The sequence below is a fragment of the Podarcis bocagei genome, assembly GCF_964188305.1.
Source record: "Podarcis bocagei genome assembly, chromosome: 7".
Classification (NCBI taxonomy): Eukaryota; Metazoa; Chordata; class Lepidosauria; order Squamata; family Lacertidae; genus Podarcis; species Podarcis bocagei.
This window is the reverse complement of record NC_138132.1, coordinates 50,204,563-50,225,477: the sequence shown is the minus strand read 5'-3', so window position 1 is coordinate 50,225,477 and position 20,915 is coordinate 50,204,563. Positions and strand designations below refer to the sequence as shown.

At 44.9% G+C, this 20,915-nt stretch overlaps 1 protein-coding gene across 20 annotated transcripts in view; it reads right to left on the bottom strand.

Annotated features, from left to right (window-relative positions):
* ZFHX3 (zinc finger homeobox 3) overlaps nucleotides 1-20,915 on the bottom strand; it is a 263,343-nt gene that overhangs the window by 144,682 nt on the left and 97,746 nt on the right. For 16 of the 20 annotated variants that reach the window (XM_081202548.1, XM_081202547.1, XM_081202531.1 and 13 more), the window contains one exon: nucleotides 17,904-18,064. The exons of the other annotated variants lie outside the window; for them this stretch is intronic. The gene's annotated coding sequence lies outside the window, so the exon portion shown is untranslated. The remainder of the gene's footprint in view (nucleotides 1-17,903; nucleotides 18,065-20,915) is intronic. 20 annotated transcript variants of the gene reach the window in all.

Here is a 20,915-nt window from a genome sequence, read left to right as displayed (position 1 = left end):
ATTTCACAGGTTATGCCAACGGAAGGGAAGACTGCTTGCTTGTGCACTCACTTTCCCCTCCCTGCTGTCAAGGCAGCCATCCTGTCCTGCACTGAGTCGTAGCAATATATTCAGGTTGAGCTCAATCACAAATCAAGGCTAATTTCAAAGTCAGCATACTCAGCCAGAAACAGTTACGGCTGCTCCTCCAAATGCTGTCCCAACTCCATTTCCCCCCATTTTTAACACTGCTAACTGAGCAGGCAAAGATATCTGAAGAACAGTGGAAGCTACAGAAAAATGAAGTGACTCAGGAGGCTGCAGAGAAGACAGGAGAACTTTCACAGGGTTTGAACACAGATGCCATGGTGAGTAATGAAAGCGGGACAAATCTCAGTCCAAACCAATGAGTCAGCAAAATGGTTCCAACACAGCAACTGAGAATACAGTGGCAAGTGGTAAGAGGATGAGTTTAGGCTCAAATATACTGTGCAGTAGGGAGAAAGAACACCCTAACTGTGAAGAACCTGGGAACAAAAGGTTCTAAAGCTCCCCTTCACCCACAGAATTCTGTTTGCTCAGACACTGCAGACTAGATAAATACTGCAAAGCCATTTAAGGGACAGATAAGAACTACAAACGCTTAGTGCTGCCTGGAGCTCTCCAACTTGTTCCTTGTATCATGGGTAATGGGCTTTGGCTAGGGCTGAGAGTAGTTTATCAACTTCATCCAATTCCTGCAAAAAGATCCTCCTTGCTGGGGGAAAAAAATGTTTATCTAGTTATGCTCCTAAATAAAAATAAGAAACAGACATAAACACACACCCCACCAGTTGTAACACCAACTCTCCAGAAAAGTAAGCATTTACAGACTGGCTACAGTGAAATGCTCCAAGCTGAGCACCTCTAGGCTGACACACAATTGGTATGAATAAAATAAATTTATACATGAATCACATAACACAAATCATGTTCTGCTAATTGAAATAATGGATACATACACCCCTTTCACCTGGATTCCAATCCTTTAACTGAGCTATCGGGGTTAAATGTAAAAGTGATTGGATTCTGCAGAAGTGACAAGGGTGGTGATGCTGCTGGAATTTTCACCAGTGTTGTGAACCACCAATGTCCAAAATGCTTCCTCAACTAGAGGGATCTTTATCCAGCATGCCTTGGGGGAAATGGTAGCTGTTAGGACACTGTCTGAACATCTTTGCTCTGGTGCATATAATTGTGATTTACTTACAGAAAAAAGGCATCTTGCCACGCTGTGTCTGTTTAGCTTAATATAGTTGATCAGAAGTAAGCAGTTCCACTTAACCTGGAGATCACTGAATTAGTTAAGAGTGAGAAAGGTGGTCTGAACTCCAAAATGGGTACTGGGTCATTGTTCAGAACAATGGGATTAACATACTCTGATTTCACACAATCCAATGCTCACATCACCTTTCTATTGTGCATGTAGTATGGGTGAATATCTGAATTTTCAAATTTTCCCACAAACAGAGGTGTTCAAAGCAACTCACATAAAGGACAGAAACAGCCAATGTATAATGCAGGCCACCCACTCTTCGGACAGTCACCAAGACTTACTCTTCCAAGTTGCAGATATTAGTATCTTTCCTGTTATAAGAATTTTTAGGTCATATATATATATATATATAACGTTCATAAATGTACCAAGCAAACACATATATAAATATATAAACCACATGTCTAAAACCCACAGTAAAAATCCTAAAGCCATTGTGACTCTTTCAGTCACCTCAAATATTTCTCTACAACAGGGGTCAGCAAACTTTTTCAGCAGGGGACCAGTCTACTGTCCCTCAGACCTTGTGGGGGGCCGGACTATATTTTGGAAAGAAAAAATAAGAACGAATTCCTATGCCCCACAAATAACTCAGAGATGCATTTTTTTAAAAAAAGCACACATTCTACTCATGTAAAAACACGCTGATTCCCAGACTGCCCATGGGCCGGATTTAGAAGGCAATTAATTGGGTCGGATCTGGCCCCTGGACCTTAGTTTGCCTATCCATGCTCTAGAAGGTGGAAGGAAATGCAGAAACCTCCCCATTGTCTGTGACCTCACAAATCCTGCCTTAAGGGCACATTTAAGGTGTGAATAGGGTGAGCCTGTGACCTGGCTCAGGAATTAAGTATTTTCATTACAAAAGAATGGCCAGGTTCCCCAGTCAAGTGACCATTAACAGGTAACCTGGCAGACAGGGTAAAAACAACACACTCAGATTTCTGTTGTAGACAGCCTTTTCTGTGATGTAGGTTTGATGTATCTGGGGGGTGGTCTTGGATTGCACCCCTTCTGTAATGTATGTTTCTGGGGGTGGTCTTGCGACTCCAGGGCGGGCAATTTAAAATGTCTATATAAGGGCTTGCGCGCATGGCTCGGGGGTCCTCCTCCTCTCTCCTGCGTGTGGGGGAGCACCCTGTTGCTGAAGTTAATAAAGATCAGGCTTACTAGCTGCTTTGCTTCTCAATATTCTCTGGTTTGTCTCTTGTCATTTTCTCCTACTGATACAGAACCTACAAAAGGACTCTATATGAGCTCTTGGGTACTCCATAAGGGAAAAGGAGCAGGTTTTTTATTTTTATCACCTCCTTTCAATGTGAGGTTGAGGGGATTTATCATTTAGTTCTATCTGCTGCTAAAACAACCTATAGCTGGCTCAGTTGGGTAGCTCTCAGCTTCCTCTCCCTGCTTGTACCCCAGTGTTTCCCAACCACTGTTCCGCGGCACACTAGTGTGCCGCGAGATGTTGCCTGGTGTGCCGCGAGATGTTGCCTGGAGGGAGGCGGGCGAGTCGGGCGGCGAGAGGCGGGGCGGCGGCGGCGAGGAGAGGCCGCCCAGTGTGGGGCTCTCGCCGTCTGCCTGCCTGGCTGCCTGCGAGCTCGGCGGGCAGCGCCTCCGTCCGCAGCGCCCGCCTCGCGGCTCTCATTCCCTGCCCCTGCCAAAGCTCACCCAGCCAAGCCGCGCTCTCCTTCCTGCCTCGCTTTGCTGCCTCCTCCCCCCCCAAAAAGCTTGGAGGTTCCCCGGCAAGGGGGAGGGAAAAAAATTGAAACTTACACTTTCGTGCGTCCCTCCCGGCGTGACACTGCACGCTGACATCACGGGGCTGTAATGGTGGTGTGCCTAGAGATTTTTTTCATCAAACAAGTGTGCCTTTGCCCAAAAAAGGTTGGGAAACACTGTTGTACCCAAATTCAACAGGAAAACACAGGAGCCAAACTCTGCCTGGGAAAATACACCTATCCTCCAGAGGGCACACATTGCACAATCAGTGCAGAAGCTTTTATCCAAGGGCAATATGAGAAGTCTTTTCCATATGTGAAGGTGCTGCTGGAGATATATACACATGAAAGTCTGTGTAGGACAAGGGGAGGAATTATCCCTCCAATTGATTTTTGCTCTGGGGTATTAGAAAGAACACAGCATTTATCTGGAGATTTCTTCCCAAAGCCGACTGTGGACTTTCAAACATAAAGAGACTTGAAAGGAGCTTATCAGGTGAACAATCTGCTCAGACCATCATCACTCAAAACAGGACCCCCAGCAGGGAGCTCCACGATCCCATTGTTCTTTCTTGGACCTCTGAAAGCAACTCAGCTGCTTGTCCAGCTTCAAACAAGCAGAAACAGGGTGGGAGAGGGGGGAGGGTAGGCTAGAACTACAGAAAGGGGGCAGCCCCCCTGTGCTCCCAACACGGCCTTTTGCCTCTGCACATCATAACACTCTGCTAAACCCCATACATGCTGCTGCCCAGCAAAAGAATGGAGACTGGCTATATTTAAGATCTCTAAAGAATTCTGATGCTTAACACATTCTATATTATCTAGGAATAGAAACATTTTGTCAGGAAAATGAATGGTAGCGATTTCCCCCTCAAATTATATACACCCAGAAGAGCAAGTTTGGGATTTCCCCTGTGTGTGAAGCAAACAGGAAGAAAAGGCGACTGACTACCCAAAGTGGTGACTAATGCTACCTACTCCTTGACCAGCAATGGCTCTTGAACATCTGTGGCCACAGAATCCTCTTTCTGGTGAGTCATAGCATTGCTATCTGCCACCAAAACTACAGTAGTGCTTGTTCCCATAAACACCTTTTACACAAATTACCAAGGATTCACCAAACACAGCATTCCAACTACTGGCAAAAATAAACAAAATTGTTGTGTACTTAAAAGACCTTTTGTCACCTCACTCCTTGACCTTTTGAGGACATGGGAAAGGGGGAGTGTAGAATGGTAAGACAGCCACAGCCTCTCATACTCCAATGAATTTTCTTGTATCCTGGCAGCTCCCCAGACTAAACAGGACCCAACAGCTGGGCCTGCCTGCCTGCTCTGTCTCTCTCAGGTAGCTGGAAGGTTGTAATTGGCGAGGCAGGAGATTAGAAATATCGGCAGCCTCTAAGTAAGACTTTAATTTACTGGCAGATCAATAGCACTACGGTTATATTGGCAAAGTGTCTACAACTCTATTGACTCCCGCAATTCCTCTTATCAATTTATCAGAAATCTGGAAGCCAGAAGATATTGTTTGAAGAAAAAGCAGGCAGGAACCCAATGCTTTGCCTCAGCTGCCCAATTGGAGCTCCAGACTAAGCCTCTAATAGCAGGTATATTTGTTGCAAAGACAACAAACTACCAGCAATATGATTAAGAGCTCACCAACTCCTGTTCAAATCCCTTCCCATGTTTGTTGCGCTACACAGGCCTCACCCCTCTTGCCCCAGGCAGCAACCACCACCCCTTCAAACTCACCTGTCATGTTGTACTGTCTCAGGAGCTCATCCCAAGGAGGGACCACCACTCAGTGGTAGAACATCATCTTTGCATGCAGACAGCCCTGGATTCAATCCCTATCTTAGAAACAGGTGACAAGAGATATTAAAGACTATTTTCTGTCCAACACCTTGGAAATTCAAGGCAGACAGTACAGGGCAAGATGGGCAAATGATCTGGTCTTGAACACAGAACACAGAACATAGGAAGTTGCCTTATGTCAAACCATTGGTGCATCTAGCTCAGCACTGACTGGCAATGGCTCTCTCCTACCCTACCTGGGGCTGTCAGGGATTGAACATGGGACCTTCCACATGTAAAAAGATTATCGCCACTGAGCTACAGCAATTCCCTGAAGACAGCATATTAAGTCCTCCAGTTTTACTGTTCTAAAGCAGCTAACGGAAATGTAGAGTGGATCCTGTCTTGCGAGTTGTCAACATCCAATCTTGCAACTATTTCACTGCGCAGAATCAAATTCCCAACCTCTAGTTCATGAGGGAAGTTCCAACTCCTTCACCACTATGACATCCAACAAAGCGCTGAGTTCCAGCTTCTGCATGAAAATGACTTAAGAGGTATTCATGTCATAGAATAATAATCATAGAATCATAGAGCTGAAAGGGACTACAAGGTCAAGATGTTGAGAGAGAAAAGAAAACTGCAAATTCTCTCTTCTTACTCCAAGCCCAAAGTTCTTTTACAGCTCCCTTTTGCATCTCATTGAGCCAGCACACAGTGTAAGTATTTCCATGTAAACAAGCAATAACAACACTCCTTAATAAAATACATACTAATACATAGTAATCAAATGGTCTGATATTGATATTACTAACCTTAAACAATTAAAGAAGAGAACAGCTTAGTGTCATAGGTGCATAAGTTCACTCTGGGCCAGCCCAAAACACCAGGCATAGAGTAGCAGCTGAAAATTACATAGCTCCTCCAGCTACTGTAATGCCGCTTTTGCCAAAGAGATGTACTCTTTACCCACTATTCCACACAACACACCCAAAGCTGCAAATAAACTCCTGGCTGCAAGGAGGCTAATCTGAGGTCTTGAGGACATTTAATATAACTCCTCTCACCACAGGGCAGGCTAGGAAGAAGAGGAGCAGTTGTGGGGAGCCTTTGCTATTTATTTACCTTTTTTTCCATTGAACTTTGCTTTTGGAAATGGATTTATTTACTCAAGCACAACCCCTCAATTTTGGAGTCCTCTACCATGTCAAAGAAGTGATAAACCCTTCCTTACAATGAAATTGAAGAGCCCTTGAAGCCTACTGGAAATAAGTGTCACATCAAAATGTCCAAGTGGTGGCTTTAGGTATAAATGCTATACAGTTTGAATGCAGCTGTATGGCAGTAAGCTCAGGATAATGCTAGAAACCATGGAGAAGGTGGCGAATGCCAAGTGCTTCCAGCAGAACTGCATCAAGGAAGACTGTGTGAAACTACAAGGCATCTTCTTGACTTAAAAGACTGCCAACCCATAAGGGAAAAAGGACCAGAATTTTTGATCCAGTGCTGGCGAACCACAAACTTGTAGGCATAATGAGAACTGGAATGAGGTTCTAATTTGACCCAAAAAGATGTTTTCTCCAAGCCACACCCACCTATCACATACTTGACATCAACTGGCCTTGTTCCACAGCTGCCTCACCCCTTGCTCCTGAGGAAGCTGTCATTTTTCCATCTGTGATCAGCAGAGCCTTGTTGATTGACTGAGAGCCGACCTGGGCTCACCTGCCAGGGGAGTTGAGGTTAAATCAGTTACTGGGCTGGTATGGCAGCTGAGACCCTACCTGCCTGCGCATTATCTCACCAAGGTGGTACATGCTCTGGTTATCTCCTGCTTGGACTACTGCAATGCACTCTACGCGGGCCTTCCTTTGAAGGTGACTCAGAAACTACAGCTAATCCAGAATGCAGCAGCTAGACTGGTGACTGGGAGTGGCAGGCAAGGCCATATAACACCGGTCCCAGTACGTTTCTGAGCATAATTAAAAGTGTTGGTGCTGATTTTTAAAGCCCTAAACGGCTTCAGCCCAGTATACCTGAAGGAGCATCTCCACCTCCATTGTTCAGCCAGGACACTGAGATCCAGCTCCAAGGGCCTTCTGGCAGTTTCCTCATTGTGAGAAGTGAGGTTACAGTGAACCAGACAGAAGGCCTTCTCAGTAGTCATGCCAGCCTTGTGGAATGCCCTCCCAACAGATGTAAAGGAAATAACCAACTATATGACTTTTAGAAGAAGGCAGCGCTGTATAGGGAAGTTTTTAATGTTTGATGCTTTACTATGCCTAATATTTTTACTTTTTTGGAAGACGCCCAGAGTGGCCGGGGCAACTCAGTCAGATGGGTGGTGTATAAATAAATCATTATTATTAATTATCATCATCTTCATCATTAGACAACACCAAAGAAGTTGCCCCCTTGGGGAGAAGTAATGTCCAGGGGACAGCAAGGACCACCCCTTAATATCTGGAGACTAGAAGATTAGGATAGGAAGTTAATCTCTCTCTCTCTCTCTCTCTCTCTCTCTCTCTCTCTCTCTCTCTCTCTCGTGTGTGTGTTTGCTTAAAATATTGTAAATTGCTTTGAGTTGCAGGGACAAAAAGTGACTACCAAATTTAATAAATAATATATAATGATAATATATATCATCAAGTGTGGGAGAGTTAAAGAAGCAGCTGCAAAGGAACCGTAAGGAACCATAAAATATGCTCCCAGTTGCTCCTGGGAAAGCAGAACTTGTATTCAGCACCTTTGAAATTTGGCACCAAATGTAAGCCCAGCTGCTGGAATTGATGCTGTCTGGGACCTCCCCAGTAAATTCCTGCTGAAAACAGGCTGGAATTGCACCATTCATCTGTGCAAGTTTGTGCAGGAACCAGACCACCACTCAGACAGCCTTCCTCTATAGAATGAACCTGGGAACAATGTGGCAACCTAGACACATTCAAAGGAAACAGCTTTCATTCTTTCCAAGCAGCATTCCCAGTGTAATCCCAGAGCAAGTAAAAGGGAGCCCAAGAGCAGTAATGGCTCTCAAGCACCCTTTTCCCAAAAGGAACTAGATCACAGATGGTAGGGACAAAGTGCCAGTGACAAAGCCTGTCAAAAGTACTGCCAAAGGTAGATCTGAGGAAAATCGGAAAATGATTGTTAAAAAAACTGAAGTTATGATATTGAGATGTATAGGACTTGATGGATTGTTTGAGTGAAAGACTTTGTTCCGATATGCGAGATTGGATGCCAGGCCAAGATCAGCTAGCCCCTATGGAAGGAAGAAGACTTGGCCAAAGAAGATAAAGAAGATTGGCAAAATAAATTACCGTACTGAACTACGCAGGACAAATTAAAAAAAGGGCAACTGTTCAATGCATATTTTTTAAGCTTTGTGTATAGATTCTGACATTAGTATAACTTTTAAAAGTCACTTGTAATAGGATGAAGATGATTTTAAAACTGGATTGTTAAGTATATAAGGTTTTATGGACATGCATGAACAAGTATATTATAATGGAATCAAGAGGGGGAGTGTAGGGAAGTTGATCAAAAAAATATGTTTTAATTTGGTTATGATTTTTTGTGTGGTTTTTCTAAATTTTGTTATATTTGGAAAATCAATAAAATGTTTTTCATAGAGAGAGAGAGAGAGAGAGAGAGAGAGAGAGAGTGTACTGCCAAAGGCTGTTTGCCCCCAACTGAACCCAATTCCTCTTGTAAAGCACAGGGGTCAATGACACAGTATAGACTATGGACCAGACATAGTTTTTCCCAAATCAGTTTCTGCTATTTTCACAAATGGATTTGGTGCATTTGTATTGTTTGTATGCTTTTTGTATATCAGCACTATATTTTTGAAAGAGTTGGTTTAAAATTATTTCAATGGATAATAAAATAAAGTGCTAAGAAAAATCCTTTGCATTTGCCAACTCTCATTCAGTATCACCATACAAACACAAGATCTGATGCTGATTTGTCTGCAAGCAAGCACCAAAGGTCACTGGGGGAGGGACTGCCATCTTGTGCACACTGGACGAACCAGAGCAGAGGAGGGGATGTCTCGATCTCTGATCAGTCCTGTCATGTAAAAGACTTGGAGCCTGGAGGCTCTGTGTTTCTGCTGGGGGGGTGGGGGAGGGAAGAGAGAAAAATATTGGACTTATTACTACTGACTGACCACACAAGGCAGAGAAGCTCAAAGACTCTAGACCAGTACAGGCCCATAAGCCAACAATTTCCCTAGAGCCAGTGCTCACTGCGTGATGCAAAGGTCTCAGAAACTGGGCCTTCCCCCACCCTCTTCCTCCTCACCATGGAGACGAGAGTCCTGAACACATGAATCTCCCTCCACCTCCTTCAGAGGGGAAGGCTGTGATCTTGCACAGGGTTACCATGGAGCTCAAACAGTTGCATTCATTCATCAGGCTGGGGAAGCGTGGAGAGCTTGGCCTAGTGATTAAAGAAGAGGCCTGGGCACTGGGAAGACCTGACTACAACTGGCTCACAGTTTCTGAGAGGAGCCAAAGAGTCATTCCCACAAGGGACTATCACCACCCAGAAGGCTTCCCCAGGCACTTTCAGGCAGCTAAGCTGGCACTGCACAAGGCCACAAGCTTCACTTCCCTCTACAGCATTTTGGAGGGCAATCCAGCTGCTTAAAACCTGAATGAAAGGTTCAATTACTTAAATCGCAAGAACCATTTCAACTTGACCCCAGACGTCACAGCCCTTAATGGCCTTCTGCCTTTTAAATGCAGATTTGAACTTTTCACCCAAGGTCGACAGCTGCTACTCTCCTCATCCCAGCAGGGACCAGGCGCCACTGGGCTTTTCTCCCCTTCAACCTCCCTCTAAGCAAGGAGCCCCCACTCCATTAGATGGATCTGCAAAGGGCTCAAAACCAAGCATGCAGCAGTACCATGTGTGGCGAGGCCCCGGGCCCCAAAGTTCCCCTTGGATGATAAGCACACAGATACAAATATTTTGAGATAATGGGATAAATAAGGCCACAACTTTATTGGTTACAGATGCGAGCAGTTTGGCTTAGGGACTGGGTGAAACTGACTATATCCTGACTCTTGCACACCTGAAGGAAGTCTCTTAAGGGTCAACTACCAGTAGGGGGAGCCCTATGATATACATCAGTTAAGAGCATGCCTGGGGTCCCCGATGGGGTTGTGGCATGGCCTAGCCCATGCCCAGGCTTCGGACAGGATCCACACCCCCGGATCCCTTTAACAGGATACCCTTAATGAGGAAGGGCTGGCGGAGGCAACAACCTCTCCTCCCATGAACCAGGCTTACCCAATGCCTAACCGCCTAACGTTACAAAGTTGTGATGATTGCTACAAAGTAGGTTAAAACCAAATGGCTGGTGCCAATTTGCCAAGTGGGAAAATTCCTACCTGGCCCCAACAATAAGGTGACCGACATTAGTCCATAGCAAGGCCAAAGTCAAGCAACGCATAAAAAAAGGACTGGTGGGCTGGGTGATCCAACGAAGGAGGTGAAAAGAGGCCATCCTCCAGCTGCGCTGCGATTTAAACAGAAGTAGCCACACCCCCTAACTAACCTGATTGGTCAACCAGGGAGGGGGTGTGACATGGCTAGGAGTCCTGATGACATGGGCGGAATCACTCCGCCCCCTGCCGGGTCACAGTGATTTCCCGGATGCCTTCCCACAACTCCCCCCCCAAGGGAAGGGGAGTGGTCTTATGCCCAAAGGGTGAGAAATCAACAAACCGTACCATGGAAACCCCAACTGAAAAATGTAATGGCCAGAGAATAATAGATGAAAAATCAACAAGACCCTTTAACTTTGTTTCTCCAACAGTGGAGCAGAACCTCTTTATCAAAACAGCTCAATAGGACAAGGTACCATAGATTGTTCCACTATTGCCAAAGTCAGTTGTCTTCTCTCTCTGTCTCTGTCTCTCTCTGATGTAAAAGCCCAGCACATGGCAAACAAAGGCCTGCCAAAAAGTAGGCTGAAAAGGTAACTCCAGCAAACTTGACAATATCCCTGGCATAGTACTTAAAAACCCAAGGGCAGGTGTCTGACAAATTTCAGCAGGTAAGAGCTGATTCCAGGAAACTGGAATTCCAGCTGTCTAGGAAATGAGACAGAAAGCAAACGGTGGCAGCTGAAAAGACAGAGCCAAACAAATGCCCAGCACTTCCTCAGAATCCAATAGATCTCTTGCACTTCACAGAGAGATCCGTTCCAGGTCTGCTATAGATAAGGTCACACAATCAACACCCATAACATGTTAGGCAGAAGCTGGCAGAAATGTAGACTTTTGGCTTGCACAGAGTGATCAGCCCGGCAAATCATTCAGATCAGATTCCAGCCTCCCAAAGTGGCGAATGGCTGGCAGGGCAGCGTGAGAAGCCAAATGTGCAGAGCCCCCAGAATAGTGCACCCGGGACCAGCTGCTCCCCCCACCACACCACTGCAGTTTGGCTCCAGTGGGGGGGTCACTCTGGTGGCAAGGGCTGGGCTGGCACAGTGGGCTCTGTTCAAACTCCGCCCTGTGTCCCGGTAAACCATGCTACACTGCTGACATCAGCCACATACACCCCTCCCACTGGTTTTAATACATTTTTGTCAAATCCCTCCACAGCCAGTCAACATTCAACTTAAGAGCACCTATACAGAAAAAGAGTCCACATCAGAGGAGCTTGCATCCACCCTTCCATGAAGGGACCATTACCCACTCAACCCTCCACAGCAGAGGCACAATATTAGAGCCACTGGCATTCTTCCTATAGCAGGATTAACACAAGAATGTGCTTCTTCACAGAGAAAAGAAAGGGGGGCGTCTAACCTGCACAAAGCCCAGCAAGAACATATAATATGCCTAGGTTGCCAAAATGGAACGAAGGAAAGGGTGAAAAGCCAAACTCTGGGCTTCTGATGGGGGTGGAGAGCATCTTCCTCAGGCACTTAGATCCCTATTGTCTGTAAGGTAAACCCCCACCACCCCCTACCTTGAGTTAATCAAAACCAAGTTGCTCAGGAATGCAGCAGGACAGGTCTGTACTTCCAGATCTCTTTTGTCTTTGAGGGTGGGAGCCTGAAAAATACAATGTTGAAGGAAAACCAAGCCCTTCAAGGGTCTGCCCCTACCACAAGCAGAGAGAGGGAAGAGAAATTCCTTCAGAGTGCCTGCCAGCTGCAGGGCTCAGCATTACAGAGGCACCCACAAGAAGGAATAGGTGCCACTCTTTCCTTGTCATGATCAGGATACTGGCAACCCTCTAGCCACAAACTCTTGATATGGAGCAGCAAATAAATAAATGCTGCTCCCCGAGTCCTCCAGTTGCCTCCCTGTACTTCTAACCACATATGCAAGGAGGGCCTGGGACATAGGAGCTACTTTGGAGATGCCAGACACAGCAGGCTGGACAGTGAAACATGCCTTTCCCTCACACTCTCAACACAAACTTCTCCAAACAGGCAAAGTGTGCCATGTAGCTTTCTCCCTCTCAAACAAAGGTGGGGGGAATGTCAGCACAGATTGGAGAGTGCTGCCAGCTCAGTCTCTGCTGCTCCCTGCCTGCAACAGTGAAACCACAGCCCAGCCCTACTTTTCAAGAGCAAAAACAAAGGCTTAAAAAAAATATCTCACTGACTCAGTAACTGTAAAAAAATACTTTGCTGCAGGGCAGAATAGGAGGAAGACTCAACACTCTCTAGGTACAAACTGCAAGAGCCAGAACACTTTGGACTATCTGGAAAATTGTGTCCCCATTGCTTTCCCCAGCCAAAGAATGCCTGGAGGGGACTTCAGAAATATACAAGTTGTGGCCTTCGATGCAAGCAAGAGCAAATGGACTCCTAACCTCCATGAAGAAAGGAAACAAAAAAGGAGGAAGAGTTTTCCCTTCCTAACTGGATCCTGACCCAAGTAACAGCCCATTCCTTCTACACATCAGTCACAAGAAAACTGAATAAAATACAGTACTCATAAACTTGCAATCTTAATATCATTTCCTTTAAAAATTACTTTTGCCAGAAGTCATCTTCATTTGGAAGCAGCTCAAAGATGCACCTCTCTCAGTAGCACAACCTATTCTGCCACTTGGAAGAAAGGTATTACTGGACATTCTGCAAACTGGATATTCTGTAAACATCCTGTAGAAAGAACAACAAAAAGTATGCCCTCTACCACTGAGGTTTGCATTTTCAGAATGATAGGTATGCTCAAGGTGCACACTAGCCGGCCTTATACAGAGGCAAGCCATTTGTCCATCCACCCCAGTCTACTGCAAGTGGCAAAAGGGTATCACAGTGGAGAGCTGCTAAGTGGAGATGCCAGAGTTGGAATATGAGACCTTTTGCACACAAGCACATGCTCCAGGTCCTTCCAATGATTTTTCAAAAGTAGACTAATGCTGAAAGAATCCTGAAGCATGTCCAAGCAACAAACAGCATGATTGGCTTCAGAATCGCAGCTGCTCCTGTCCAAAGAAAATCTGAGGGGGAGCAATCTAATAACTGGGGGTGATAGGGAAAGTACAATTATACAGCTGCCTCCTCCCCAACCATTTCTCAAGGACCAACTATTGGACAAGGGGTGGGTGGCAGTGAGTAGTGACCTGAGTAAATGCCTGCTCAACCTTGGCACTCTTCTTGTAGAATTCCCTGCTCTGGAGGTGAGTTCAGCTTTGCTGTTTACTGAAGATTTTGGTACCTCCTAATGATGTTGGTTAATTTGTTTTTTTAATATTTTAGATGAACCCATTTAGTAGAAGGTATTGCCTTGGGATTGTTCTGAAGTAATGAGGTTTTTGTGATTTTAACATATTTTATTTGTTGTTGCATATTTTACACTTTTATTTGTGAATCTGATTTTGGGTGAAGAACTGTATATTAAGATGGGGGAATATACACGCATATTTTAAAAAAGCCCAAAGCAAAGATTGGGAACGGGATGGGACTACTCAATCACCTAAATAATATGTACCATTTTTATGAGGAAGAACATAAAGGCCAATGCTTTCCAAGGCATCAAGTACCTGCAACCATTTAGCTGTCTCTCCAAATCCAGGGCAACACACTACAGATACAGATAGAGAGATGGAGGGATAGATATAGATATACTCTTTCTCTCTCTCAAAAACTAAACCCTCCATAAACTCCAGCCATGCTTGAAAGCTCAGTGTGTTAAACACACACACACACACACACACACACACACACACCCCAATAGTTGCAAGAGGGTGACAGGAGGAGCTTCCTGCAAACCACCTCTCATGTGTTCAGGGGTTATCCCTATCTACCCTCAGCCTCACTGTGGTAGATACATATCTTTATAGAGCCAGAGAGGGTTGGAATAAAAAGAAACCAACCCTTTCCCAAAGCTGTAGGAAGCAAAAAGAAAAGCACCAATTAACTCAGCAGCAAGTTGTTAGTATTTGCATATAAATGCAGTCACAAATCACTACAAACAAGCTAGGACAAGTCAAGGCCATTAGCATATACAAATCTACTCTGGACAGCAGCTCTAGGTGGGTCATTGAAAGGAGGCAGCCTGCCAACTTCCTCAAAAGGGAGGGAGGGAGGGGGAGGGGCTCACATCTGTGCAAACAGAAGCACAAGGCAATTGCACAGGATACCAAGAAGAGGAAAAGTACCCGTACAAAGGGGGCTGGGACATATGATTCTATGATTCTATACCTCAACAGACTAGCCTCTATACACCAAGCACCAAAATGGGTTTGAGAACGGCTACAACCCTTCTATTTTGGTTGCAACAGATTAGCCAGGCTACTCTGCAAAAACAGGAAATGCAAGATTGGGAGAGCTTCTGCTGGGGCAGGACTAGGCAAGAATTCCATACATGGCAGTTTCTCCGGAAAGTGTTCTACAAATTCATTTCACCATCAGAAGGTGAAAAGGTGGTCATGAAGAATAGACAAAGCTAAGCTGTGATGAATAAAGCAGTCAGAATCTTGCTAATCTTGTAATCACTAGTAAGAGTATTTCTATTCTATTCCAATTGAAGGTTTTTTTATTGCATCACTGCTATTTGCCCAAGTGATTAGTTTTTTTCAAAAAAAAAAAAGTACACCTTTTGACCACAGACACCAAAATCTACTGATTCACTGGGCTCTCCATAGGTTGTAGGCAAGTCCCACCCCTTGCCTCAGGCTTCCAGAGACAGCTGGTTCCATTTTGCAGGTGGCAATATAACATGAAGCTCACAGTCCAAAGGGAAACCTGGTGCTGATCACAAAAGCAGTGTTGCTTCAGACTTGATATTTAAGGGATGGGGTGCCCTAAAGTTTTCAGAAAAAGCAAAATTTCTATCATCTTACCTGGTATAATCTTACCAGTGTAAGCACACAGAAACACGGATGATAAAGCCTTTCACTGAGTTCTCTAGGTTTTGTTTTTTAAATCCTCAACCCAAGGCTGCTTATTGTCAGGACAGCAGAAGACAACACACCTTTGCCAGGTAAGAGTGTGTTGGACTCCTGTGTTTTTCCTAGAAACAGTCACTTCCACCATTTAGAGCATGAGTGGAAATAATGTCGACTGGGATCTACTGGTAGTTTTCTGGGTGATTTGCAATAGCTCAGCTAAGAATCCCACCTGTTTAAGAGTGGCAACAAATGACTCCAAACCACCCTAAATTAGACTGTAGAAATGGATGAGGCTTGGAAGGTGAGAATATGGTAAGCTTAGCTCACTTCCGGTGACAAAACAAGGTTGTATGCTCAGCACCTGCACAGAGGCACCATCTACTTTGATTTCAACTTTGTTTTTTGCACTTGGCTCCAGTTGATGGCTCTTGGGGCTCTGGTACATCCCACAAGCCTGGGCTCTGTTCTCCCTTGCTTTAAAGGCAGCGACGGGAGGATACAGTTTGCTTGGTCCTGAACTGCAATTATTTAAAAGCTAAATTGAAAAAAAAAATGGAGTCAGATTTTTTTAGTTTGCTCTGAACAAATTTTACTTATATAGAAAGATGTGTATAAAAAAGTCATGGCAGTTAACAGGTTAACACAGTATAACTAGCAACTCACAAACATATCAATAACAAAACCAATCCTAGTAAAACTAACAGCAAGATCTAATGCATCAAAACAAAAGTAGAACAAGCATCAGCAGCAGAAATTAAAAAGACTCTGGAAAACAATATCCTTCAACTGGCTCTGCAAGGAAAGCAGGGAAGAGGTTGAAACAAACTGCTCCTGCAACAGAGTTTCAGAATGTCAGGGCTGCCACAGAAAAGGTCCTGTTAATTGCAGAGGTTTACCTAACTTCTTCATATACAGTGGGTTGCGAACGTGATCTGTGCGAGACGCACGTCCGCAACACGCAGCAGCGCGTCTGTGCATGCACGGGTTGCGATTCGGTGCTTCTGCACATGCGCGACTGACGAAACCTGTTCCAGTACTTCTGGGTTTTGGCGGTCCGCAACCTGAAAAAACGCAACCTGAAGCGTCTGTAACCCAAGGTATGACTGTAGTGGAAAGCAGAGCTGGACCTCCTTAGACATCTTAAGAGTCAGAAACTCACATGGAAGGAGACATTCCCTGAGAAAATCAGCACCCATAACCAGCACTTTGAACTGGGCATAGAAACTAAATGGCAGTCAGTTGAAGGGGAAATATTAACAAACTGATCTGCCCTTTTCAATAGACAGCCTGTCACATTCCTCAATAGCCAAAATTATTGAATCCAGGTTGGATTACTGTAATGCATTCTCTGTAGGGCTGCCTTGAAGACAAAATAGAAACTTCAATTAACTCAGAATGCTGTTGCTACAATGTCAACAAGACCCAGGAGGTGGGTTCTTATCCCACCCACTTCATTGGCTTCCTGTTCACCTCCAGGCTCAATTAAAAATACTGACACAAGACCTACATGGTACAGGACTCAAGTAGCTACTAGACCATCCTCTCTCATATCAATACACCCGTGTGCCAAAATGTACATCCAAGAGCCTTCTCTGGTTGTGTCCTCCATCTGAAGTAAAGCAGGTAGCAAATGAAAGAGTGCTTTTCAGGATTCATTAACTGTCCCAAGGGAGGCTTACATGGCTCCTACTTTGCTGTCATTTCAGCACTAGGCAAATAACTTTTTAAGCATTGCTGACTTCTAGTTTTTAATTTTTGTAAGCTCCAGTAGTTTATTACCGACTGGAGCTCTTGTTCTGTGCTGTTGCATTATTTTTTTTCAAAATATGTTATTATTTATTTATTTATTTAAAATATTTTATAACACTTTTCCTTTTAAAATTACAAAGCATACAACTGGACAGCACAATGTAAAATTACAATAAAATCAACATGTTTATAACAACCACCATAAAGTAGTAAATCCAAAGCAAACAGATTAAGAACGAAATGGTGCTAATTGACAGCAAAAGCTTGGGAAAGCAAAGGAGTTGTCAGGAGGCACTGAAATACTATCAATGTGGGGGTTGCTGTAACTCAAACAGAATATGGTTCCTACGCAAGGGCGCCACAACAGAAAAGGCGCTCTAGACTGTTTGCACTTTTACAATTTAAAAATATTTATAGGCCACCATTTAGAGCAGTGGATTATGAAAGTGGGGGCTGCAGTCCCCTGGGGAGCGCTTTGTTTATCTAGGGTGGCACTAAGAGGCAAGGGAATGACAGGGAATGATTATCAAACTTCAAAAAGATGATATCACTGGATCAGGTTCATCTATTTTGTTGAATTAAAATTAATAGTTTTAATTGGATTTTGAATAAATATGCAATTATTTGTTACCGTTTTGAATTTTATTGTGTTATTTTCTGCCTTAGCAGGTTGTCCAGACAGCTTTTCTCAATAATGCTTTTTACAGGGTGGGGGCACTGAGGACGAGTTTATGGAACCAGCAACCGGCCCATCAGCTGTAGTTTCCAAACCATATTCAGAAGCAGAGCTACATATAATGTGTTGCAATATTCTAACCTAGAGATTACCAGAGCATAGCCAACAGTAGTTAGGCTACTCCTGTCCAGATAGGAACACAGCTGGGCCACCAACTGAAGCTGATGGAAGACACTCCATGTCACTGAAGCCACTTAAGCCTCAAGCAACAGCAAAGGATCCAGAAGTACCCCCAAGCAACGTACCTGCCACTTCAGAGGGAGTGTAACCCCCTCCCAGCCATCCAGTCTAGGGAACCACCCACTAGCAGTGTTTCAGTCTTAACTGGATTGAGCTTCAGTTTTGTTGGCTCTCATCCAGTCCATTATCCAGGCAAAGCAACGGTTCAGCACATCCACTGCCACACCTGCAGATGTAAAGGAGAAACAGAGCTGTATGTCATCAGCACATTGCTGACAATGTACTCCAAAACTCGACTCAGTGGTTTCATGTAGATGTTAAACAGCATAGGGTATAAAATTGAACCATGAGGAACCCCGCATTGAAGGTTACACAGGTCTGAAGAGCACTCCCCAAGCATCACCTTCTGGTAATGATCATCTAAGTAGGACCAGAACCACACAAAGCAGTGCCTCCCATCCCTAACTTGGACAGCCACTCCATCATGGTCAATGGTATCAAATGCCACTGAGAGGTTGAGGAGAATTAAGAGGGACACATTTTCCCTGTCTCTACCTCAACAGAGGTCATCATACAGGGTGACCAAAGCAGTTTCTGTGCCAAAACCAGGCCTAAACTCAGATTGAAATGTTTCTACCAAAAGCGCCTAGATCTGTTTCTATCAAAAGCACCCTAGATCTGGTTCACGACCACCGATGCAATAACCTTGCTCAAGAAGGGGAGATTAGCAACTGGTTGGTAATTTTAGATTTTCCAAGTCCAGGGAGGATTTCTTAAGGAGTGGTTTCACCACTGCCTCCTTCAAACACGTAGGGACCACCCCATCTTTCAGGGAGGTATTAATCACCTCTTTGGCCTAGCCAGCTGTCCCCTCCCTGCTCCTTTTTTTTTTTTTAGCCAAGAGAAGTAATGGTCCAGAGCACAACTGGTTGCCCTGACTGAAGCATGCACCTTGTCCACATCTTCAAGCCTTACTAACTGAAACTCATCAAACACAACAGGAGTGGACTCTAGACACCATTTGATATTCATCTGCTTTAAGTCAAGATCCCAGTGGATGCAAGTGATTTCCGCCCCCCCTCAAAATGCTTTGGAAACAGGTCACAGCAAGCTGCCATCAGTTCTACTGCCTCCTTCAGGCCAGACTGTAACAGGCCCCATACTACCCAGAAAAGCTGTCAAACAGCACAATGAGGATGCAATGGCCTCATTGCCAGTAGGTAGATTTGATGATGAGCTTTCACCAGCATTTGACTGCATTTTCTTCCACTCACATTCAAGCCATCTCCAGGCCTGTTTCCTCACTCTAAGCTCTGGAGTATACCAGGGAGCAAAATGGACTCCACAAAACAGGAGAGCCTACTTAGCACACTGCTGCCTTTCCGGGAGGAGGTGTGAGGACTCTAGGACTCTGTCAGAGCCTCACACCTCCTTCCCAAAGCTCAGCACCTCACCTATCAGGCTTTGGGAACGGCTGGGGGGGGCCTGTCAAATTTGAGCCTCATACTCCCCATGGATGGGTTCAAGGTTTAAGTACCATTACAGCCCACTTGGTATGAAAAGTTGGACTGCCCTGCTCTAGATCCCTGCATTTCCTGCAACAAGCAGGGAGCAGGATGGGCTACAAGGCTTCCTTCAGCTTTATGATTCTATTCTTTTTATCTGCAATTCACTTCTCAGAATAGAGAAGGATGCACCCAACACTAAGTCCTTGTTTATGTCTCGGTAACTACTGCTGGTTAGCTCTCCAAGCCCTTCAAAACTTTTCTCTATGGCACATCCATTCAACTTTCACACAACTGAAATTCTCATGTGCAGTCAAGTCTGAACCACCACAATCCTGAGCTAATGGAAGCAAGGGGGGGGGGATAATTTAACTGCAAGATCAAAGATCAGAGGCAGCAAACAGTGGCTGGGTAGAAAAGGAAAACAGCATGAAATGAAAATCCTGCCATCCCTACTGCCACTTCACCATGCACAAACACCAACCCAACTCCTGTGACAAGGCCCAAGCTCTCTCCCCCCCCCCCCCGCCACAAACAAGCTTTTTTTGGCATAGCATCAGCCTTCCAGGAGACAGCAACATTCAAAACCACACATCTGAGACGTTTTTGCTAAGAGAGTGCTGCAGCCAAATGAAGGCCCAGAAAGATCTGGTTCTTGCACAAGCCTAGGACAGACAGCCAATGAGATGTTCCCAGGCACACAGATGTCCTCCCTAGTCTGCAAAGCAAGGCAGCCCTCCCACATGCCACCTTGTCATAATAACTGGAAATGATGGGAACTGACACCCCCTCCCCATTGTTTTGGGAAAGAAAGTTCTTTGATTGAGGCTAAAGGCAGAAAGGAAGAGTGTTTGTCCTGAGGCCCAATGATGCAGAAGTTACATGCTTCAAAATTCCCAGAGGAAGCTGCTGCCTCTCTGGAGGCTCTTAGATTAAAGGCACTTCATTAGTTATTGTGTATCCCACCCTCGAAAAACAGGCAACACCAGGGCGGGAAGGGATAGAAGAGTTGCTCAACCCCAAGTCACATTGATAAACTTTGCAGACTTTCAGATAAATGGTACAGTGGTACCTCAGGTTAAGTACTTAATTCGTTCCGGAGGTTCGTACTTAACCTGAAACTGTTCTTAACCTGAAGCACCACTTTAGCTAACGGGGTCTCCTGCTGCTGCCGCACCGCCGGAGCACAATTTCTGTTCTTATCCTGAAGCAAAGTTCTTGACCTCTTACGGAGAGCCTCAAGGTCCATTAATAACAACACCCTAGTGGTCCCAGGCCCTAAGGAAGTTAGATTGGCTCCAACCAGAGCCAGGGCCTTTTCAACTCTGGCTCCGGCCTGGTGGAATGCTCTGCCTCATGAGACCAGGGCCCTGCAGGATCTGATTTCTTTCCGCAGGGCCTGTAAGACAGAGTTGTTCCGCCTGGCCTTTGGCTTGGAGCCAATTTGATTCCCTCCCTCCCTCTCTTTCTTTTTTCTTTTCCTTCTCCTCCTGCGATGAGGCTACATTTTAATATTTTAATGTTCCATTATTTTAATGTTGTATTTTATTTTTGTTTTTAAGTTGTAATCAT